Genomic DNA, 23,092 nt, shown 5'->3' on the forward strand with positions numbered 1-23,092 from the left:
AAAGAGGTTGTTGCCCGTTTTCTCCTCTAGGACTTTGATGGTTTCCTGTCTTACATTTAGGTATTTCATCCATTTTGAGTTTATTTTTCATATGGTGTAAGAAAGTGGTCCAGGTTTATTCTTCTGCATGTAGCTGTCCAGTTTTCCCAACACCATTTGCTGAAGAGACTGTCTTTTTTCCATTGGATGTTCTTTCCTGCTTCATCAAGGATAGTTGGCCATACATTTGTGGGTACATTTGTGGGTTCTCCATTCTGTTCCATTGATCTATGTGTCTGTTTTTGTGCCAGTACCATACTGTCTTGATGATTATGGCTTTGTAATACAGCTTGAAATATGGAATTGTGATGCCTCCAGCTTTGGTTGTCTTTTCAACATTACTTTGGCTATTTAGGGTCTTTTATGGTTTCATACAAATTTTATAATTGTTTGTTCTAGCTCTGTGAAGAATACTGGTGTTATACTGTGAAGAATACTGGTTAATACTGGTGTTCTAGCCCTGTGAAGAATACTGGTTTTGATAGGGATTACATTGAATATGTATCTTTGCTTTGGGTGGTATTAACATTTTAATAGTATTTGTTCTTCTAATCCAAGAGCATGGCATGTTTTTTTTTTTTTTTTTTTTTTTTTACATTTCTTTGTGTATTATTCAATTTCTTTCAGATACTTCCTATAATTCTCAGCATTTAGATCTTTGATCTCTTTGGTTACATTTATTCATAGCTATTTTGTAGTTTTTGGTTCAATTGTAAATGGGATCGATTCCTTGATTTCCCTTTCTGCTTCTTCATTATTGGTGTATGGAAATGCCATGGTTTGAAGCATGTTGATTTTGTATCCTGAGACTTTGCTGAATTCATGTATCAGTTCTAGCAGTTTTGTTTTTGTTTTTGTTTGTTTGTTTGTTTGTTTGTTTGTTTGTTTTTGGTGGAGTCTTCTGGGTTTTCCATGTAGACTATCATGTCATCTGTGAAGAGTGAAAGTTTGACTTCTTCCTTGTTGATTTGAATGCCGTTTATTTCTTTTTCTTGTACAATTACTTAAGGCTAGGATTTCCAAGACCATGCTGAACAACAGTGGTGAGAGTGGACATCCTTGTTGTGCTCCTGATTTCAGGGGGAAAGATCTCAGTTTTTCCCCACTGAAGAGAATATTAACTCTGGATCTTTCATATATGGCCTTTATGATCTTGAGGTATGTTCCTTCTATCCCTACTTTCTTGAGTGCTTTTATTAAGAAACGATGCTGTATTTTGTTAAATGTTTTTTCTGCATCTATTGAGAGGATCGTGTTGTTCTTGTCCTTTCTTTATTGATGTGATGTATCACATTGATTGATTTGAAGATATTGAGTCAGCCTGTAGCCCAGTAATAAATTCCCCTTGATTGTGGTGAACAGTTTGGGTTTGGTTTGCTAGTATCTTATTGAGAATTTTAGCATCCATCATCAGGAAATTGATCTGTCGTTCTCCTTTTTAATGGGGTCTTTGTCTGGTTTGGGAATCAAGGTAATGGTTGCCTCATAGAATGAGTTTGAAAGTATCCCTTCTATTTCTATTTTTTGGAACAGCTTCCAAAGAATATGTGTTAACTCTTCTTTAAATGTTTGGTAGAATTCCCCTTGAAAGCCATCAGGCCCTGGACCCTTGTCTGTTGGGAGATTTTCTTAACAGATATATTCAGAGATTTTCATCTTAAAGCAACAGAATACACTTCTTCTCAAGCGCGCATGAAACATTCTCCAGAATAGATCATGTACTGGGTCACAAATCAGCCTTCAACAAGTACAAAAAGATTGAGATCATACCATGCATGCCATCAGATGACAACGGTATGATATTTGAAATCAATCGCAAGAAAAACTGGAAAGACCACTAATACTTGGAGATTAAAGAACATCCTACTAAAGAATGAATGATTAATTAACCAAGAAATTAAAGAAGAAATTAAAAAGTACACGGAACCCAACGAAAACGAAAACATGACACTCTAAAACCTCTGGGACACAGCAAGGGCAGTCCTATAAGGGAACTAAAGAAGGAAGAAAGGTCTCCAATATACAACCTGACCTTGTATATAAAGGAGTTGGAAAAAAGAACAGCAAGTAAAACCCAAAACCAGCAGAAGATGGGAAATAATAAAGATTAGAGCAGAAATCAATGATATTGAAATAAAAACAAAACAGTAGAACAGGGAAATGAAGCTAGGAGCTGGTTCTTTGAAAGAGTTAACAAAATTGATAAACCCCTAGCCAGACTGATCAAAAAGAACAAGGAAAGGATGCAAATAAATAGAATCATGAATAAAAGAAGAGAATCACAACCAACATCAGAGAAATACAAACAATAATGAGAGAGTATTATGAGCCATTATATGCCACCAAATTGGGAAATCTAAAAGAAATGGACAAAATCCTAGAAACATATAAACTACTAAAACTGAAACAGGAAGAAATAGAAATTTTGAACAGACTCATAACCATTAAGATTTTATTTTTAAGTAATCTCTACACCCAATGTGGGGCTTGAACTCACAACCCCCAGATCAAGAGTTGCACGCTCTACGGACTGAGACAGCAAGGCACTCCCGCCCTTAGTTCTTATATCTAGAAATGAGCACAAAGCAATGTAATTGGCACACAAATACTGCTTGCGGATTTCTCTCTGCATCTCAGCTTTTGTTGCGATGCGTGACACCAATTTCAGCCTCTTCCCTGGAGTGGAATGATTTGTATATATCTTTACCGCAGATTTTGTGTAACAAACACTTGCACTCTTGAAGCACAGCAATTTGATTACTTATTCAGCAGGTTCCAGCAAATAAACTTCTTTCTCTGCAAGCCCTGCATTATTGTTATCTGCACGGTACAATATTAAGGCTTCCTTTGTTTAAACAGCCTTTTTAAAATGTAATAGCCTCCATTTCATATTGGTTCAATATTTTGCATATGCTGTGGAAGGTCAAAAATTATGTAGCTCGTCTTTGACTAAAGAACAGTAAACATGACTATATGTATTTATTTTTACTTATGGTCAGTATTTCTTTAATGTTAGCGGCGCTAAGTACACAATGAAAAATGTGATGAAGACACTGTACCCTTGGGATTGTTAAATTACACAGAACCCTATCCCCTTGTTGATGTCATTGTACTTAACACTTGTCTGTCAGTTTGCCATTCTAAAGCATTTCTTCACATGGTTACTATGTTGCTAATTGCCTGAGATCCTAAAGTGTCTTGCCAAGGACATAGATCAAAAGTACAATCATTAATTTGCTCCAAAGTTTTTTGAAAGAAGGGCTTTCGTTGGTTTTCTCCCAAATATCTGTTTAGACGGATGAAGTATACTGAATAAGTCACTTCTTATGCACAGTATATTATCATTAAACAAAAACATGTTTTACTAGCATATTTTCTAGGAAGAATATGTTACCTGGGATTTATAACCTGTGAAAAACTTAAAAATCATGTGTCTTTGTTGAAAGTGGTTGACAATTCTTTAATACTTATTTTATCAAACTTTTTATTTAAATATTTAGACTCAACCCTATAAGCATGATTTACCAAAAGCATTGTTATACATGAGTGTGGAGATTTTATAAGTACTGAAATTTTAAGGTAGATATTTTGTTCATGATAAAAATTGTCAGCTTTTTAAAAATTGTCTAGGGTCACCTGGGTGGCTCCGTCGGTTAAACTTCTGACTATGGCTCAGGTCAGGATCTCACAGTTCATGGTTCGAGCCCCGTGTCAGGCTCTGTGCTGACAGCTCAGAGCCTGGAACCTGCTTCAGATTCTGTGTCTCCTTCTCTCTCTGCCCCTCCTCTCTCTCTCTCATTCTCTCTCTCAAAAATACATAAACATTAAAATAAATAAAATAAAAATTGTTTAATTCCTGTTTTGCATGGAGTCAAACAATCAAAATCGAAATATAGCTCTTCATGGTGGTTTTGGTTAAGTTATGAATCTAAGTTACTATTCAATTCTACATGTTAAATTATAACATTATTTCTTATTCTTGTATCCCGTATTATTTTTTGAACTTTTTACAGAAATATTTGTTGATCCAAAAAGAACAAAATGTCTTCCTAAAGTTATCTGGTTAGCATAAACTCTCAATAATTTTAATAGATTAATAGTTTTAACAGATTTAATATATTTAACTGTCAATATTTCTCCCCATTTGTAACTATTTCAAAGTTCTTAATAATGACTGTAGTACATAAATCCTACAGCTCTTACCATAATTATTAATGGTTGAGCTATTTTCTTTTGGAATGATAAATAATTCATCTGACTGATACTCTTTTTCCATATAAATCACATAAGAAGATTTCATTTAAAGTTATGTCTCTGGAGCTTTACTCTGTTCAAAACTGAATATTGAGATATTAACAATAAATCAGAATCACATACTTGTTTGTAAGCCTGACATTGTCATGATAATCATAATGTTACCTGCATGATCACCTAGGCATTGATCACGTAGAAGCTTAGGGATACCAGCCAGAAATGTTGCTGATATTGCCATCAGTTTATTTGGCTTTCCAAAGGCCAAGAGAGCAGCTGAGGCCAAAAAGCATTTAAAGGGGCAAAACCAAACTTGAATGCATTCGTAATATGTGGTGATGCTTACATGACTGCAAAGAGAAGGTGGGGCTTGCCTTTATGGAGACTTGTGTTTAGTGAACATTGCCGAACAGCTCCTATGTGCCGAGTGGTGTGCTAAGGATCTGGGGATGCAGTCTGGGAAGGGGGAAGTCTGGGTGACTCCCTGTCCTCCCACAGATCCCTGTCCAGTGGGGAAGACTGTTTGGTAAACAGATCATAGCCAGTCTATGTGCCAAATTCCACCAGAAAAGGGTTCACAGAGAAGTCTTAGGGGCAGGGTCCCACTGCCATAGAAATGGGTTTCCTTGGGCAGATGTGCAAAAAGGCATTCCTTACAGAGGTAACCACAGATACCGATGACTCACTGGAGACACAAGGTCACCAGGTAGAAAGAAAGTTCTATTGACACATTTGGCTCATATACTGACAAATCACCTACTCTGCCTCCACAACCAGATGCTCCAGTTACCCCTACCGGCCTCACTTTTGTTGCAAACAGGGCTCTTGTCACATTGTGCCCTTCTCTGTCTCTCTCTGTCCCTCTAAGATGCCTCTAATGCTCGCTTTTACCTGGTTCAAATGTACACGAGAAGGTCCCCGAGTATGATGTACTTAGCCTTGCTAGCTCATCTAGTGATTATAAAATCTCTCTCTCTTTTTTTCACCCCTCTGTGAGAGTTGAAAATTTAGATCTGTCCTAAGGGGAGAAAACTGATTTTACAGGGAATGACTTGCTTTAGGATAATTTCAAAGGCAATTGTGAAGATACCAGAATAAAGCATGCTGCCAAAACCTACAAAATCAGCCTGCATATATTATACACTAAACTGTTTTTATGAACATCACCGTACTGCTTGCCACACCACAAGCTCAGCCTCCAAAAGAGGGAATGACATATAGTTTTTCTTCTTCTTTTTAACAGTTTTATTGAAAAATAATTGACGTATTTCACTGTATAAGTTTGAGGCCTTTAGCATGATGGGTTTGATTTACACGTAATGTGAAACAAATGATGAGCTTTTCGGGTGATAGTGGGGTTCATGGGGTCCAGAGCCGACAGCCAAGAAAGAATTCTTGAAGAGGTCTTTGGTGCAAAAAGGGGATTTTATTCAAGCACAGGGACAGGACCCGTGGGCAGAAAGAGTCGGGATGAAGAGACACTGGCTACATACTTGGGAGTTGGTGGAGCTAAAGTCAAGAGGAAGTTTCCAGTGAGATTTTCCTATGCTAAAGAAAACTCACAGGATCTTAGAGGTCCAGCTATCGTCAAGCTAAGGTTGTTTTTCCCTCTAGCAAAGCATTAGCATGAAGACAGTTGGGAGTTCCTGGAGAAACTGTTTACCCAAGTATTTGTCAATGGGTCGCAGGTTATAAGGAAATTTAATTTTATCTGCCATTTCCTTCTGCCTTTATTTCCCACACCAATAACTACCACAATTGGTTCACCTTCATCCATCTTCTCAAATAGATACAATAAAAAGAAAAAAAAAACTTGTGAGAACTCCTAGGATTTATTCCCAACTTCTCTACATATCGTCCAGTAGGGTTAGCTGTAACCATCCAGTTGTGCATTCTTCCCCTAGTACTTATTTATCTTGCAACTGGATGGTTGTACTTTCTGACCACCTTCTTCCATTAGCCCCTTTCCTCCCACCCTCTGCCTCTGGTATCCATAGTCTGATCTCAGCGGGTGTTTGTTTTGTTTGTTTGCTTGCTTGTTTTTTTAATTTGTTTTCATATGTAAGTAAGATCCCCCAGTATCTGTCTTGGTCTGACTTATTTCACTTAGCATAATCCATTTTGTTGCAAATGATAGGACTTCCTCACTTTTACAGCTAATTAATGTTCCATTGTATTTACCACAACTTCTTTACCCATTGTCCATCCATGGGTGCTTAAGTTGTTTCCTTGGCTTGGCTATTGTAAATAATGCTGCAATGAACATGGGGAATATGTATCCTTTTGAATTAGTATTTTCATTTCTTCTGGATGTATTACCAGAAGCAGAATTGCTAGTTAATAGGCAGTTCTATATTAATTTTTTTAAGACCCATACTGTTTTCCATGGTGGCTGTCCTTGCCACCAACAATGCACAGAAGTTTCCTTTTCTTCACATCCACACCATTTTTTACCTCTTTTCTTTTTGATGATGTACTCCTGGTGTATTTACGACGTACATATTCCCTCAGCATTCCACACTACAGACTGAAAAGTGCACCAGTTTTTTGATGGGCATAAACGTATGCAAGCTCAAACTGACCCAGTCTCTTTAAATTTCTACAGCCCACAACTCTTGTACTGCTTATTTTCACAGGTGCCTGGCAGCTGGCCCTATCTAATGCCATCTTCAAACTGTCCTCCTTTCAAGGACCTTGAAACTAAGGGACAGACAGTCAAGGCACAAAGGTTCCTCTCAAGCTCTGCATAAACCTGAGGCAGTGAGGGAAAGCCAGCATGAGTCAAAGGGTATCTAGACCGGTTTCCACGTCTTTAAATTGGTATTATGTGATGCTTAGTTGGAATTATTTCTAGAAGCCTGAGGGATAGTTGTTTCTAATCAGGATAAAAAGTAATTAGTGGGTAATGTAAGGTGGGAAAAAATCTAAAATACCTCTGACTCATTTGATACAGTGTTTATATGTGATAATGGCTTCGTGGCTTCTCATAACAAATTCATTTCTTTAATTAACAAACTTAAGACTGCAGTTTATATTAAGATCACACAAACATGGCCTATTCACAGATCCAAATGAAGGAAATAAAGTCAAGGGACATAAACCCAATTTAACAGAGCAAACTCTTTAGTGTAGTGAGACTGCCATGAGAGGAATGTACTCCTGGGTTAGGTTAGTGAGTTCAAATCCCACAATTCCTTGAACATAAGACTTCTGTTTTCACCCTAATTTTGAAAACATCCAGTTTTCCTTGACCGCCTACAGGATATCAGCCCCATTTTGTTTCATCTCCATAACCTCCAAATAATCACTGGGCTAATCATACACTAGGTGCTTTCCACACGGGGTCTGTAATCATGCCATGCCCTCCCCTGGGAATCCCCTCTCTCTGTTCTCCACTGTTAAAGTTGGACTGCTTTTATACGCTGTCTTGACTTTGACATGCTTTCCAGTCAGTTGTCATCAGTTGGATTAACCATTATTTTCTCTATGCCTTTGCTTACATCGATTTTTAACACACTTCCTTCTGCTATATGTTCCCTATTTGCTTGCCTCTCTTGTCACTATGACAGTTCTAGCAAAACTCCTTGAAAATGAGACCAAATGTTTCTACACATAATAAGTCTTCAAAGACATTTATTTCAGTAGTAGCCAGAAATACTAACCAGAAATGGTAAGGGAGAGAAAGTTCCTGCAATTTATTTGAAAACTCCATTCATTCAAAAATATTTTCTAAGGATGTACTCTGCGCCAGCTATGGTTCCAAGTTCTTGGAATATATCAGTGAAGAAAGTATCAGTGCTCTCTGTCTTTGTAAAGCTTTCAGCCCAGCGATAGAAGAGATCAATAAAGAATGGACCAAGTACGTTGGGAAATGGTTAGTATGTTAGAGAATGATGCATGCTATAAAGAAAAAATAAAGCAACATAAAGCTGTTTGAGAATTCTAGAGGATTGATTGTAATTATGAATAGATTGGTCAAGACTTGCCTCACTGAGCTTGTGACACTAGAGCCAACACTTTAGAGACACAAAGTTAAGGGTAATGACACTTGGGAGATGATCTTTCCATGTAGAGGCAGCAGCCAAAGCAAGGTATAACAGACATTCTGGGGAATAGCAAGAGGGCAGTATGGCAGGAGTAGACTAAAAGTGAGAGAAGATTGATATTGGAGAGGCAATAGATTGTGTGTGTGTGTGTGTGTGTGTGTGTGTGTGCACGCGTGTGTGTGTGTGTGTAAGTTGGGTAAAGGATCAAGGGGGATAAGTTGGGTAAAGTCTTGCAAGCCATTGTAAAAGTTTTAGCTTCGATCATTAAGAGAATGGAGATCCGTTGTAGAATTTCAAAAAGAAAACCATCATGATTTATCTTGTGCTTTTAAAGAATGCTCTGTTGAGGATAGACCGTAAGTAAGCGAAGATAGAAGGGTTAATTAGAGACTGTAGGTGAATCTAAGTGAGAGATTCTAAAGGGTCAGATTCAAAGGCAGCAATAGAGATGGCATGAAGGATTCATAGTTTGGATGTCAGAAGACAAAAATCAACAGGTTACAGTAATGTGAATGAAACCTACAAAGGAGCCAAGAATGACTGTCAGGAGTTTGTCCTGAGGAATTGGAAGAATGGATCTACCATTTACTGGGATGGGAAGCCCATATCCACCCATGAAGGGAGAGGATCAAGAATTCAATTGTGAAAGAACTAACTTTGAAATGTCTATCAGGTGTCCATGTGGAGTGTCAATAATATAGTAGGCAATGTGAGTCTGAGTGCCAGGGGAGAAGGATGAGACAGAAATATACATTAGAGAGAAATTGGCACTTTCATGGCATTTCAACCATGAGATTCGATGAGAACACAAAAAGGGTTTCTATAAATGGAGAAAGGAAAAGAACCAAGGAATGATCCCGGGGGAACTTGAACATCAAGGTTGAGAGAGAAAGGAAGGACCAGCAAAATGAGCCAGATTTAAAAATTAACTAATTTGCAATGAACTCTCCAGGGAAGTCAGTCAACCAAGCAAGGAGTGTGTGATGAATACACACTAGTACTTGGCACTGTACTGAGAGATTTCAGGGATGCATGGTAACTACAGCTGCTCTTGTCCTTAGGAGATTTACAATCAAATTGGAAAATAAAGCAGACATCTGTAAAGAGAGATAAGTAAGTACACATACAGTAAACATTATTAATCATGCCAAAAGTCACAATGAATGTTAGCGGAATGTGTAATATGTTTACAGAATGTCAGAATATCCACTCTCCCAAATGAAGTAGAATTTGATATGCATCTTGAAAGGAGTTTGACCCTTCAAAGGATTGGGCCCTGCAAACAGTGGGAGGAAGGAGAAACAATGAAGAAGCAGGTGTGCAAGGCCATGGAAGCTCTGGGGCTGTAAAGGAGGGGTCAATAGGTTGGAAAAACAGGTAAAAGGATGGATCAGACAGACAAGTTTAAAGACATCATCATGGAGGTAAAGAGAACCTTTAGAGACTGTTTGACCTTGGCTGTTACTAATGAAAGCAAGATGTCAGAAAATATAATTGTTCCCCAGGGATCCAATGTCCTGCATTTCCTCTCTAACTTTTATTTTTTTAATTTAATCATCTGACCGTCCTGAAGTATTGCCCTGCTTTCTCATGTCTCTTCCTCTTGCACCTTTCCTTTGATGATGGTAGTGAGCAAGAGGGCTGGGCAGGACTCTGACATGGCTTATGAGGAAGGGAGTTCAAAAGGACTTTGGTAATATTTTCCAGGTGATTTCAACCCAAATCCCCTCAACTTAAATTGCAAAGTATAAATGGAATAAAACTTTCCACATCAACTCAGTTCAGTTCAAATGACATTTATTAAGCATCTACTATAAGCGTAGAGCTTTGCTGGATTCATGAGACAGAAAATGAATAATGCATGGTCTCAGCTTTGATTTTTTACTGTTGATGTTCTGGAAATCAATGCTCTCAATGTAGTATGGTATAGGATAAGACAGAAGTATGCATGGCTAAAAATGGGAACCCAGAGGAACATGAAATTTAGGTGGGGGAAAGGCTTCCTGGTGAAGATGATACCACTCAGTCTGGTTTGAAGGTGGTCAGGCAAGTGGATTGATACCTAACTATAGTAATGGCTAGTTATGATCGGTGGGATTGTAAGGGTGATGAGGGGTCTTTCTCTTTTCTATTTATGTAAACACCTCAGTGTTTCTTTTCAAATTTTACTTTTTTCAATAAAAAAGTTATGTTGTCATACAGAGGGGAGGACACTGTGTTTCTTTGTAATAGTCACTACATTTATTGCATGAAAAGTCAGTGATATGTGTAATTTTAACTCCTATTTCATATCTTAATGGAGTGAGAGGTCATCCCACAAAGAAATGTGTGGAAGGGCTTTCTAGGCATCCAGAAGACATTGGACAGTGGCCAAGATCAGAAAGCAGCGTGGAGTATATCAGGCATTATCAGAACAGGGGTCAGATGTATGGTAGACACAGTGCCCAGAGAGGGAGGTTGCAGGCAGTGACTAATCTGGGAGGCCCCTCACGTCAGGAAATGAGCACAACTTTCACTCCAGGGGCTGCTTTTCCCCACCCTATATTCTGGGGATGATTGTTTAGTTGTTTAATTTTTCTGCTTCCTTCTTCTACATGGAGAGTGCATCCTTAATAAATACTGGCTCTTTTTTTTCAGACTTTTCTTCTGTTTGTCCTCTCAAAACAATGTGGTCTCTCAGAATAGTAAAACTTAAAGGAAAAATACTCATGTTCTCTCAGAAAAATAAAATCTCCTGTGATGGAGAAAGTAGAGTAAAGCTAAGAGTTAAGTCTAATCCATCCATCCTTATATAAATCAGAAGCAGTCATGTTTTTGCACTCTGAAACCCACCTGAAGAGTTACAGAAAGCAGTGACAGGCGCCTGAGTGACTCATGGTTGATCATCCTGAGTGAACCCCTCAAGATGATCAAACAGGCAGCCTCCTCCAGGAAAACTACAAATCTCAGGTGTTACCAGTGCTAATAGCTCGCGTAAATTGTTACATATACTTGAGTTCTACTAACATTGTAAGCAGAAAGAAATGAAAATAATAAGATGAACTCTTGGGAACCAAGTTCATCTTTACTAAATTAGACCAGAAAGTGATTGTGGGTATGAGTGTCCACAGACATGCAATGTTCATAAGAAATTGGCATTGAGGAATAAAATAACAGCTTTAATGAAGTTTAAAAAAAGTTTTGATTATTGTTCAATTCATCTTAGCCATACTGCTTTATTACTTCGACACTGTTTTATATGGTGTCTTAGATCGGTTTCCTTGGAAACAAACTCTGAAACCAGACACTGACTGCAGAGAGTTTATCAGGGAAAACTCTTGGGAGATACACCTGCCAGGAAAGGGGGAAGGCAGGGAGAAGGTGAATTGTGATGGGGCCTCATCATTCTACAGGAAGCTTTGGACAGTCTTACAGAAGTATTCCCAACTGGAGCATAGGCCAGGAACTGTGCATTCCTGCACCAGCCAGTCAGCTGCTGTGGGCTGACCCTCAGGCAAGGCGGGACTTTGCCACCCAGCATTGTGCATCTGTAAGCTGTCATCAGTGGGATACTCCAGCCACCAAGGGATGGGTGCATCAGCCCTGAGGAGGAGATCTGGGATGTGGTGATAAGACCAATTACAGAACCTGCCCACCATCGGGTTGATGATAGCATACCTTATATCAAAACTCATGATGGAAATATTGGCAAGTTTCACTATTTACACAAGAATGATTTCATCTGACCTGGTTCGATGAGCCATGGTATTAGGAAATCCCTGTGGACCCAAGGTAGACCTTTAAGTCTAAAGTTATACTTGATTTGGGGGATTTCACTGAAAATAGTCTCTTATATTGTGATAGAATTTTCCATTTCTGCTTTGGAACTTCACTCTTCTAACTCAGCAAACAGAAAAAGGGGGAAATGCGGCAAATGTAGGCAGTAGAGATGGGCAAATGAAGCCACCTACCAGAAGACCTACTTGGTGTTAGATCTAATTTCGCTCAGAGGGTTGAGCAATTCTACTTATAAATCTGTCCACTTTGTTCTGTTCTGTGCCAGGCATAAAGGAAAGAAATATCAGCTTAGCGTCTAGATGAGCTGATATGATTTGTATGCACAGAATAAATAGAACAGCAGAGGAAATGTGGCAGCTTTCATGGAGGAAGGGGCCTGGATGCTACAGTGGGTGATATGAAAAAAGTGCCAGAGGGAAAAGTGGGCAACCTAGGCTGCAAAGTGTCAGTCTCAGGCTCTTGCCACAGCTTTGCACTTACCGTGTCCTCTTGGCCACACCATGTTATTTGGCCATGTTATTTGGCCATGCCATGTGCCTCAGGTTATTTTGTTGTTAAATGTAGACTCGCTTAACTCCCAGGATTATTATGAGGATCAGATAATTGGTCTGTGTGTAGGCTTTGCAAATTATAGTAATAAGTAATAATTGATGGAAAATGGAACTGTGCTGTGGGGCTAGGTGTTAGATGGTTGAAATAATGCGTCAGAAAAGTCCAAAATTCTAAGTGAAAATTTCAGGCCACTCAGGGTCACTTTAAACACAAAAATACATTTTTGAAATAAATTACTGAGGTGCCAATCTATGTAAAATGCTAAGCACACACTGCTGTCACACAAAATGCTGCCCATGAGCTCTGCTATTCTCTATTCTGTAGTCAGAGCCCTGGTCCAAGTCACATTGCAAAATGTAAAATACTCCCTCAAGGAAGTGGATGCTTGTTGGGCAGTAAACAAATCAATGTGGTCTTTATTTGTTTGATTTTTTTTTAATTCCATTTCTCCAGGAAGACCTCTTAAAACCTGTTGATATCTCAGGATCCCACTCAGACAATTCTTTCAAGAATTGCTATGTCCTTTTCTCTTTGACTGACTCAAGTAGTACAAAATAAAGGTGAAAGTGGAGAGCAAGAGTGCTTTCTGTTCCCTCTGCATCCAGAAGTCTTGGATTTCTTGTATTCATATGCCTCATAGTTACTATTATGGAAAGTTTTGAGAAGGGTACTTATATTTGATTTCAATAATATTTACTTCTCATGCACTGAAGAAATGCATAGGACTTTGTAGAACAGCAAGAACAGGGTGAATATAATATATGTTCTAGTTTGGATTGAGGAAGAACTCTCTTCAGAACTGGAAGACTTCACACATATATCATGCCCTTTCTCCAAAGAGGATAAAATAAAACTTGTCAATTGCAGAGCTTCTGTTGTTAGTGACAAAACGTCTGCTGGATCATCCACCTTCTTTTAACTATTAAAAGTGACCTCGGTTTACTTAAAATAAACTTGTCCTGAACAGGCATCCTGCTCACTTTTATGTTCTAAATGAAAGTTATTTAGCATAAATACAATGGCCTAAATGGGCAGCGACAGACAGCACATTTGATCGACAAGTACTGAGGGACAAGATCAAACATGAATTCTACAAAGCAGTGTTAGGGCACCATAAACATGATAAACAAATGCGGATGAAAAGAAAGCTCATGAATAATAGACGAGAGATTCATTGAACACTATTAAAATATGCAGAGTCTGGGTAACTGATGGATTCCAGATGGAATAGGTCCAAAGGACAGGCAAGTGAGAGACAAGGCCAACCAAGGGAAGCTGATTTAAGTGATATGGGGAGAATCTCCCCAAATGGGAGGTCTGCGAGCTGATTTTAATTGTATATATCTATGGGAGCCTGCCAACTGAGGAGTATGCAAAGTGAGCATGACACTTCCAAGCAAATGCATAGATGGTAGTGAAAAGAAAGGAGAAAATAAAAGAAGAAGGTCAGGAGATACAAAGTTAAGTGAGCAGACATTGCAAATGAAAACCATGTACATCATGATGAAAGGAAAGCAATGCACTTAACTTGAACAGAGGACAAATGTGCAGGAGGAGGGAAGCTGGCCAAGAGCTTGCTGCTGGAGAATTTAGGTTGCTTCAGCAATTTGTGAATTCAAAAGGAGCAAAAGATATGTTGAAAAGAGCCAAATATTCTTGTTCAGAGCATGCAAAGCAGAGATATTTGTTGTTCAAGTAAGAAAGATGCTTTTCTAAGAAAGCTTTTGTTATTCACTTTTTGAAGAAAAATGCTTGATATACTAACATTTCTTTATTTCGCACTTATTTATTTATGGAGAGATAAACCTTCTCATAAATAAATTTTCCAGATTATGGCAACGTTTTCCATTCAAAACAATGTTTTCCAGGGTGCCTGGGTGGCTCAGTTGGTTAAGTGTCTGACTCTTGATTTTGGCTCTGGTCATGACCTCATGGTTCATGAGATGGATGGAGCCCTGTATGCACTTGACTCTGTGCTGACAGTGTGGAGCCCACTTGGGATTCTCTTTTTCCCTCTCTCTCTGCCCCTCCCCTGCTCACACTATCTTTCTCTCTCAAAATAAATAAATTTAAAAGAAAATTAACCCCACCCCCAAAAAACCCAATGTTTTCCATTCCACTTTAAAAAATCACAAGTTTTGATTACAAAAATTTATACATATCCCATGCTTCTCCACTTTGGGGAAATATTATCAATTTTTTTCTTTAATTAATAAGTTGTACCACAATTTACCTTCACTATTATACAGAGAACAAATGTGCTATTGTTCCTGTAAGCAGCATTATATTACACACAGTATAGGTTAATTTAGCCATCACCATGATTCTCACTCTAGAAAAGTAAATGCCACTTTTATTATCCCATGTTTGTAACACAGTTTGTAGTGTTTTGGAATTCATACATACAGAAGAACACTTTGGTATTTTCTTAAGTCAAAATATCAGCATATTTTATCTTGCCTTTCTAGAACTTATATACAGAATCAAACAATCAAGGTCAGACTACCCAGGTTTGATGGAGGGAAGGTAGTTCACCTGTACAGACAACACAGAGGGAGGAAATAGCTTAGGGTCTGATGGGAACTGGGGAGAACATTCCTTAACATAGTTCATAGATGTTTGCTGAATCAAGAGATAAAGCACTAGGAATTGGAATGCTAATAGCAGCTAACCATTCTGAGAACTTTCCATTTGCAAGACATTGTTAAATATTGATTAACACTATCTCATTTAATCTGCCAAGCAGGGATGACAGCACCAAGATGGTAGGATGGGACACCCCAGCCTCGATCCCCTTGCAAAGATTAACAGTAGATAGTTATCCATCCGTGAAGAAAAACAGTTCCAGGAGAGCTCTGGAGTGGATTTAAGAAATTGAATCATATGGTAATTTTCTTTTTAATTTTTTTTGAGCAACCTCTACTGTTTTCTATAACAGTTATACCATTTTACAATTCTACAAACAGTGCACTGAGCTATGATTTCTCCACATTCCCACTAACGCTTGTTATTTTCTGTTTCTCTTTCTTTCTTTCTTTCTTTCTTTCTTTCTTTCTTTCTTTCTTATTTCTTTCTTTTTTTTTTAGAGTAATCATCCTAATGGTTGTGAGGTGATATCTCATTGTAGTTTTGATTTACATTTTTCTGATAGTTAGTGATGCGAGTGTCTTTTCATATGTATATTATTCATATCACCTTGAAGAAATGCCTATTCAAGACTTCTGCCCATTTTGTTAATAGGGCTTTTTTCCTTTTTTTGTTGTTAAGTTGTGGAACTTTATATATCTTTATATATTTTGGATATTAACCAATGTGTTTGTGGTTTTCTGTAGAACCAATCCCCACAGGCTGTGTGTCCCAAGTGTCCATTTCAATTGATCTCTGTCTGGGATCCACCTGTGTAAGACTGGCAGTGAGAGCAAGAGAGGAGTCAGGGTATTTCTTTTACTTTTTTCTGCTTTAGATTCTGTGTCTGGTAAAGATTATATCTCCTCTTTCGCTTCAACTCCAGCGTCAAAAGCCCACTGTATTCCCAACTTCCATTTAGGGATCATGTCTCCCCAATCTAGAGATCGAAGGGATTTTTATTATATTTGTCTTGTTGTTTCCTGTTTAGTTTCTCAGCATTTATGACACTCCAGCAAAACAACAACTACAACAAAATGCCTTATATTAATCCCTTTGTTTTTTATGATTATGTGTGCACCTTTTTCTTCTTTGGAGCCTGAGCCTGGTAAGCCCACCAAGATCATATTATTTATTTGTACATACATGATTTTTAAAAATATATTTTATGTTGGAATTTTGGTAATCTTCATATAGAACCTGCATACATTTTTAATTTTTGTAATGTTTATTTATTTTTGAGAGAGAGAGAGAGAGACAGAGTGAGAGTGGGGAAGGGCAGAGAGGGAGGGAGACAGAATCTGAAACAGCTTCCAGGCTCTGAGCTGTCAGCACATAGCCCGATGCGGGGCTTGAACTAATGAGCCATGAGATCATGACTTGAGCCATAGTCAGATGCTTAACTGACTGATGTGTCCTTGACCCTGGGTATTTTTTTAATTGAGGTATAAGTTACATGTAGAGAAATGCAGAAATCTTATTTACAATTTATTCATTTGATAAAAAGCATGAAACTTTATGATTACAACCCAATTAAGATAGAATATTATCTTCACTTCAGAAATTTCCAGAGTTCCAAAGCTCTACAGATACACACTCCAGTGAAATGAGCATAACTGGTGAAAAGTATTTAAAAAAACAGCCACTTTGAGTCTCTGGAAATTGTCCTAACAGCATACAGAAAATGGAAATGGTCCTAATAGCATACAGAAAGTGAAGAAACCTTTATTAAGAAAATCTGCTAAAGCTCAATGAAATACCAAGAGTCTGTTACATTCAGACCACGATCCACTCCCTCATTTTCCTCCTCCCAGATCAAAATTATAGAAACTCCAAATCAGGTGGGTGCAGCCAAGAACACAGCACTCCTTCTACCCCAGCTCCTAGTCAAAAGCTATGGGATCCTTCCCAGAGGGGCACCTCCCCGAATTCCTCTTTCCTACAACTTTTGTAATGCCCGAAGTTCCGAAACCTCCCACAAAAGTCCACCAGAGTCGTAAGTCAAAGCCAAGCGGCAAGGGTCGTTTATTGCAGGTTCGAACCTGGTCCTCTGCGCACTCGTCGCCGGTGACGCAAGAGGCCACGATCAGGGTTGGTACAGTGTTTTTATAGACAGAGACAAATAGCACAGGGGAGGTTTCAAATTATGAGGGGCCTGATTAGTTGATTTTAAAGTAAGGACATTTGTTGTTCTCTGATTGGGCGTCTTTTGTCTGTCCTTTGGCGGGAAGGCTTTGTCCATTACTTGTGGCGGGAGGAAAAAGGGAGAAGGGGGAAGGGGGTAGGGTAGGTGAGGAATGTGCTAAGCAAGCAGGTTTACAGAAGCGAGAAATGCTGGTTAGTTTATGTACAATCACTCATTCCATTACATATCAGACTACATTTAGGAAGGTTTACAACCCATTCTACTACACAGCGGGTTACATTCAGGAAAGGTCTCACAATGCTTGTAGCAAACAGCAAGCAAAACAGACTTCTCAGCAATTGTATTTCTTATCAAAGATCCATAATAAGCAGAAAAGAGAACCTAGCTTTAAACTAAGGCAGGGCTGTCATTTGGATTTAAAGCTGTTCTTTTCACTTTGAGATTAGTATGGCTGAGATGTTGGGGAATGCCTCCTTCCATGCATCTTCCACTGACAGGTGGTGGTTCCACCCAAGGTGTGGTAGGGTAAGAACACTGGAACCCTAATCATCCTCACACTAGTGTATTCACGGGGCACTTAGTACATTTGTAGTACACTTTCCTATGCAGGGAGAGAAACATCAAAAAGAACAAAGGCTACTGCCTCTGCCTAACCTGCCCCTAAAGCAAGGGTGTCAATCAGAAGGAAGTGATCCATTGTCTCTGACATAAGCTCCGGAGCTGTGGCTCAGATATTTTGATCAAGAGTAGAGGCAGCCGATAAAACAGAGCTTTGAAGTTCTCACTTAAAAAGCTGAACTTATTTAAAACAGTATAAGGGGAAATTCAGGCCTATGGGATTTGTAAAAAAAACAATGGAGACTTTGATAGTAAGCAAGCTAAATGATAAGGTAGCTAGCTAGTTTACCAGAAAGAACAAGGGAAAGAGCTGAGAAGAGTCCTCCAGGGGTATGAACAAAGCACAAAGATTGATCCCAGAAACTAGCACTGCAAGGGATACCAGACAGCCTAAGGAACAAGTTATACCCCAGAGTATTGTTGAAAACAATAGAGCAATCAGCTGGCAATTAGTGGAATTTAATAGCTGGATGTGGCCAGAAAAAGGAGAGAAGAACCCTATTAAAACCATTGTCATCCCACGGTGAATTTGCAAATATTCCAGTCTGTATACTTATACTTCTATGTAAGCAATATTAGAGCATCCACCTGCAGAAGAAATAGACATCATGAAAATAGTTTGGCCAATCACTAAACAAATAAAAAAGTAAACAAAAATAAGAAGGCAGAAAGAGGCAGACAAGAAATTAGAATCGATACCATATATTATCTATAATGTTCAGGTTTCAACAAATAATTATGAATTATGCAAAGAAATAGGAAATTCTGACCCATATACAGAAAAAAGAAGAAGAAGCACAAACTGTCTGTGAGAGGGTCCAGATACAGAAGAAGCAAAGACTTTAAAGAAGGCATTATAAATATGTTCAATAACTAATGGAAATCATGCTTAAAAGTAAAAAGTAATTTATACTGACTCATAAAGAGAAAGCATCAATAGAGATAAGATTTATTTAAAAAATGAAATTCTCAGGGCACCTAGATGGCTCAGTCAGTTAAGCATCCCAGTTTTGATTTCAGCTCAGGTCATAATCTCATGGTTCATGGGATCTAGTCTTGCATCTGACTCTGTGCAGACAGTGCAGAGCCTGCTTGGGATTCTCTCCCTCTCTCTTTGCCCCGTCCCACTCACGCTCTCCTTCTTTCTCTCTCATAATAAATAAACATTAAAAAATGAAATTACGTTTTTGAATAGCACTACAAATAAAATAAAAAAAAATACTATACGGGTTCCAGAAGACATGGGAGCCGGCAGGAGAAGGAATTTGCAGACTTGAAGATATTTGAATAGAGATTATGCAATTCAAAGAACAATGAGAAAAAAGAAAGTAGAAAAATGCAAGACTCAGAAATGTGGGATACCATTAAGTACATCAACATGTGCATAATGGGAGTACCAGAGGTGAGGGGAGGGAAAAAAAAAGAAAAGAAAATATATATAGTCAAAGAAATAATGGTTAATATTGTCCCAAACAGGAAGAAAAACATTAATCAATATATTTCAAATAGCTCAACAGACTCCAGATAGAACTGAAGAGATTAAAACACAGACATATTGGAGTGAAAATGCTGAAAGAAAAAGAGAAAAAAAATACTTAGACCAGCAAGAGAAATGAACTTGTCACATATAAGAGAAATCAAAATATTAACAGCTGATTTCTCATCAGAAACGACTGAGGCCCTCAATTAGTGGGATAATATTTAAAGTGCTGAAATAGAAAACAATGATAATAACTAATATATAAAAGACATCTATCAACCCAGATTCCTATATCTCACAAAACTGTTTTTCAAAAATGAAGGTGAAATAAACATGTTCAAGCATAAACAAAAAACAAGGGAATTCATAGGTAGCAGATCCACTTTCTAAGAAATACCAAAGGAAGTAAGGGAGTTCCTCAAATGAAGGCAAATAATCCCAAACAATAATCCAAATACACTCACATTAATAAAAAGGGCAGCAGTAAGGATAATTATATAATTATAAAAAAACAATATAAATCTATATGTCTTCTGTGTTCTTCTTTTAATTAATTCAAAAAGCAATTGCATAAAATCTATCATCTATCTATGTATCTATGTATCTATCTATCTATCTATCTATCTATCTATGATTTGTCTATCTATCTAGGTATTTTTGAACCTGTAAGATATAGTAATAGATTGTATTTATGAATAACATCACAAAGAAGATGAGTTGGAGGAAAGTTGCATTAGATTAAGGAAGTGACACTAGATGGTAACTCAAATTTATAGCAAAAACAGAAGAGAAATAGAAGTGATGAATAATAAAATAAATGTAAGAAATATTCTGCATCTCTATTTGCTCTCCTTTCTTCTCTCCACTCCTTTAAAATATGTAAAATTATATAAAGTAATGATTAAAATAATGTATTTGGGGGCTTATAACATATATAGATATCAATATGCATATCAATTATAGCACAGAAAGGGGGGAGAAAATAGATTTTTACAAAAGTAATGTTTATTTACTTCACCTGAAGCCAATGCTACACTATATGTTAACTAACTTGAATTTAAATAAAAACTTGGAAGAAAAAAAAGAAAAAAAGTTTAGAAAAGTAAAATGCCTGGAACTAAAATAAAAAATAATATAGAGGTGAAGTAGGTTGTTATAAAATGCATTTTGAAAGTCCTAGATTAATTACTAAGAAATAATTCACAAAAGAGAAAAAAATATTAAACGAAAATTAATATTAATATAAAAATATGCACTTGACTTAAAAGAAAGGAGTAAAGAAAAATAGAGTAATCAAAAGACATTGATAAACAAACACAAAAAAAGTAAAATGTTGGGCGTGCCTGGGTGGCTCATTTGGTTGAGTGTCCAACTCCGGCTCAGGTCATGATCTCACAGTTCGTGGTTCGAGCCCCATGTGGGCTCAGCTCAGAGGCTGACAGCTCAGAGGCTGGAGCCTGCTTCAGATTCTGTGTCTTCCTCTCTCTCTGTTGCTCCCCTGCTCATGCTCTGTCTCTCTCTGTCTCTCAATGATAAAAAAAAAAACACTAAAAAAATTAAAAAATAAAAGTAAAATGTCAGACATAAATCTAGGGATATCAATAATCACATCAAATTATGATTGGATAAAATAATCCAATTAAAAGGCAGAGGTTGTCAGTTTGGGTTAAACAAACCTCAGTCCAAGTATACATTGTCTAAAGGAGACATTTTACACTAAAATATAAAAAATAGGTTGAAAGTAAAAGGATGGAAAAAAAGATATCACAAAAAGCACTCATAAGAAAGGTAGAGTAACTACACTCATCAAAATAATAAATTTTAAAACAAAATTGTTACTAGAAAGAAAGGGGGACATTTTAAGTGATAAAAGCCAATCATTCAAGAAAAATTATCAATGTACCTATGACAGATTGTAAGAAGAAACAGATAATTCAACAACAGTTGGAGACTTAGATACCCCACTTTTCAGTAATCAATAATCCAACTAGTTAGAAGATAAACAAGGAAGTAAAAGACATAAAGACCAGTAGACCTGAGACATCTCTAGGACACCCCATTTAATAGCAGAATATAATTCCTTTAAAGTGAATATGAATTATTCTCAAGGATAGACCATATGATAAACCATAAAGTAAACTTCACTACATTTAAAAAGATTGAAATAATGTAAAGTAAGCTTCTAAAAATGGAATGAAATTAGAAATCAGTATCAGAAAGATTTTAGGGAAATTAATAAATATGCAGAAACTAGTGCACTTCCATGTAAGCAATGTGTAAAAGACATGCCAGAAAAATTTAAAAATGCTTTAAGATGAAGGGAGATGAAAATACAAGATCCTGGGGCACCTGGATCTCAGTGGGTGAAGCGTCTGACTTTTCATATCCACTCAGATTGTGATCTCGCTATTGTAAAATTGAGCACAGCTTTGGTCTCCTCACTCAGTGCAGAGCCTACTTAGAAATCTCCCTCTCCCTCTCTCTGTCCCTCCCTTGCTCTCTCTCTTCCCCATAAATAAACATTTATTTATTTATTTATTTATTTATTTATTTATTTATTTATTTTAAGTTTATTTATTTCTGAGAGACAGAGAGCACGTGTGTGAGCACGGGAGTGTGAGAGAGAGAGAGGGAGAGGGAGAATCCCAAGTAGGCTCTATGATGTCAGAGCAAAGCCTGATGTGGAGGTTGAACCCATGAGATCATGAACTGAGCCAAAATCAAGAGTCAGACGCTTAACTGACTGAGCCACCCAGGTGCCCCAATAAACATTTTTTAAAAATACAAGATCCACATCTAAGTTATTTTTCCCTACAAAAGCAATTTGAAAAATGAAATTAAGAAAACACATCATTTTATAATGGAAATTAAACAAAATACTTCAGAATAAATTTAATAAAATATACAAAACTTACACTCTGAAAACTACAAAACATTGTTGAAAGAAATTGAAAGGAATGTAAATAAATAGAAAGCTATCTATTGTTCATGGATCGAGACATGTAATATATTGATATGGCAATATTCCCCAAACTGATCAAGAGATTCCCCACAATAACTATCAAAATCCCAGCTGGCTTCGCAGTCATTGACAAGCTGATCGTAAAAGTTTGGAAATCCCAAGGATGGCAGAATGACCAAACTACACTTGGGGGGAAAAAAGAACAATTCTGTGAATGTATACATCCCATTTTCAAAATGTACTACAAATCTCCTGTAATCAAGACAGTGTATTACTGAAGAGCATAGACAGATCAATAGAATAGAATTGGTATTACAAAAATAATTCCTCACATTCATGACAAATTGATTTTTACAAGGTGCCAAAACAGTTAAACAGGGAAAGAATAGGCTTTTCAACAAATGGTAGGTCACAACTGAATATCTTCATGTGAAAGAATTGGGCTGGGCCTCCACAAACATTAACTCAAAATTGGACATCCAAGGGTGAAAGATGCAAATTATCAAATTCTTAGAAGAAATATAGAGATACATTTTCAATACCTTTGATTTTGTAATGGTTTCTTAAATATGACGCCAGAAGTTTATGGCAGTCAA

Source organism: Lynx canadensis, chromosome C1 (assembly GCF_007474595.2).
Source record: "Lynx canadensis isolate LIC74 chromosome C1, mLynCan4.pri.v2, whole genome shotgun sequence".
Taxonomy (NCBI): domain Eukaryota; kingdom Metazoa; phylum Chordata; class Mammalia; order Carnivora; family Felidae; genus Lynx; species Lynx canadensis.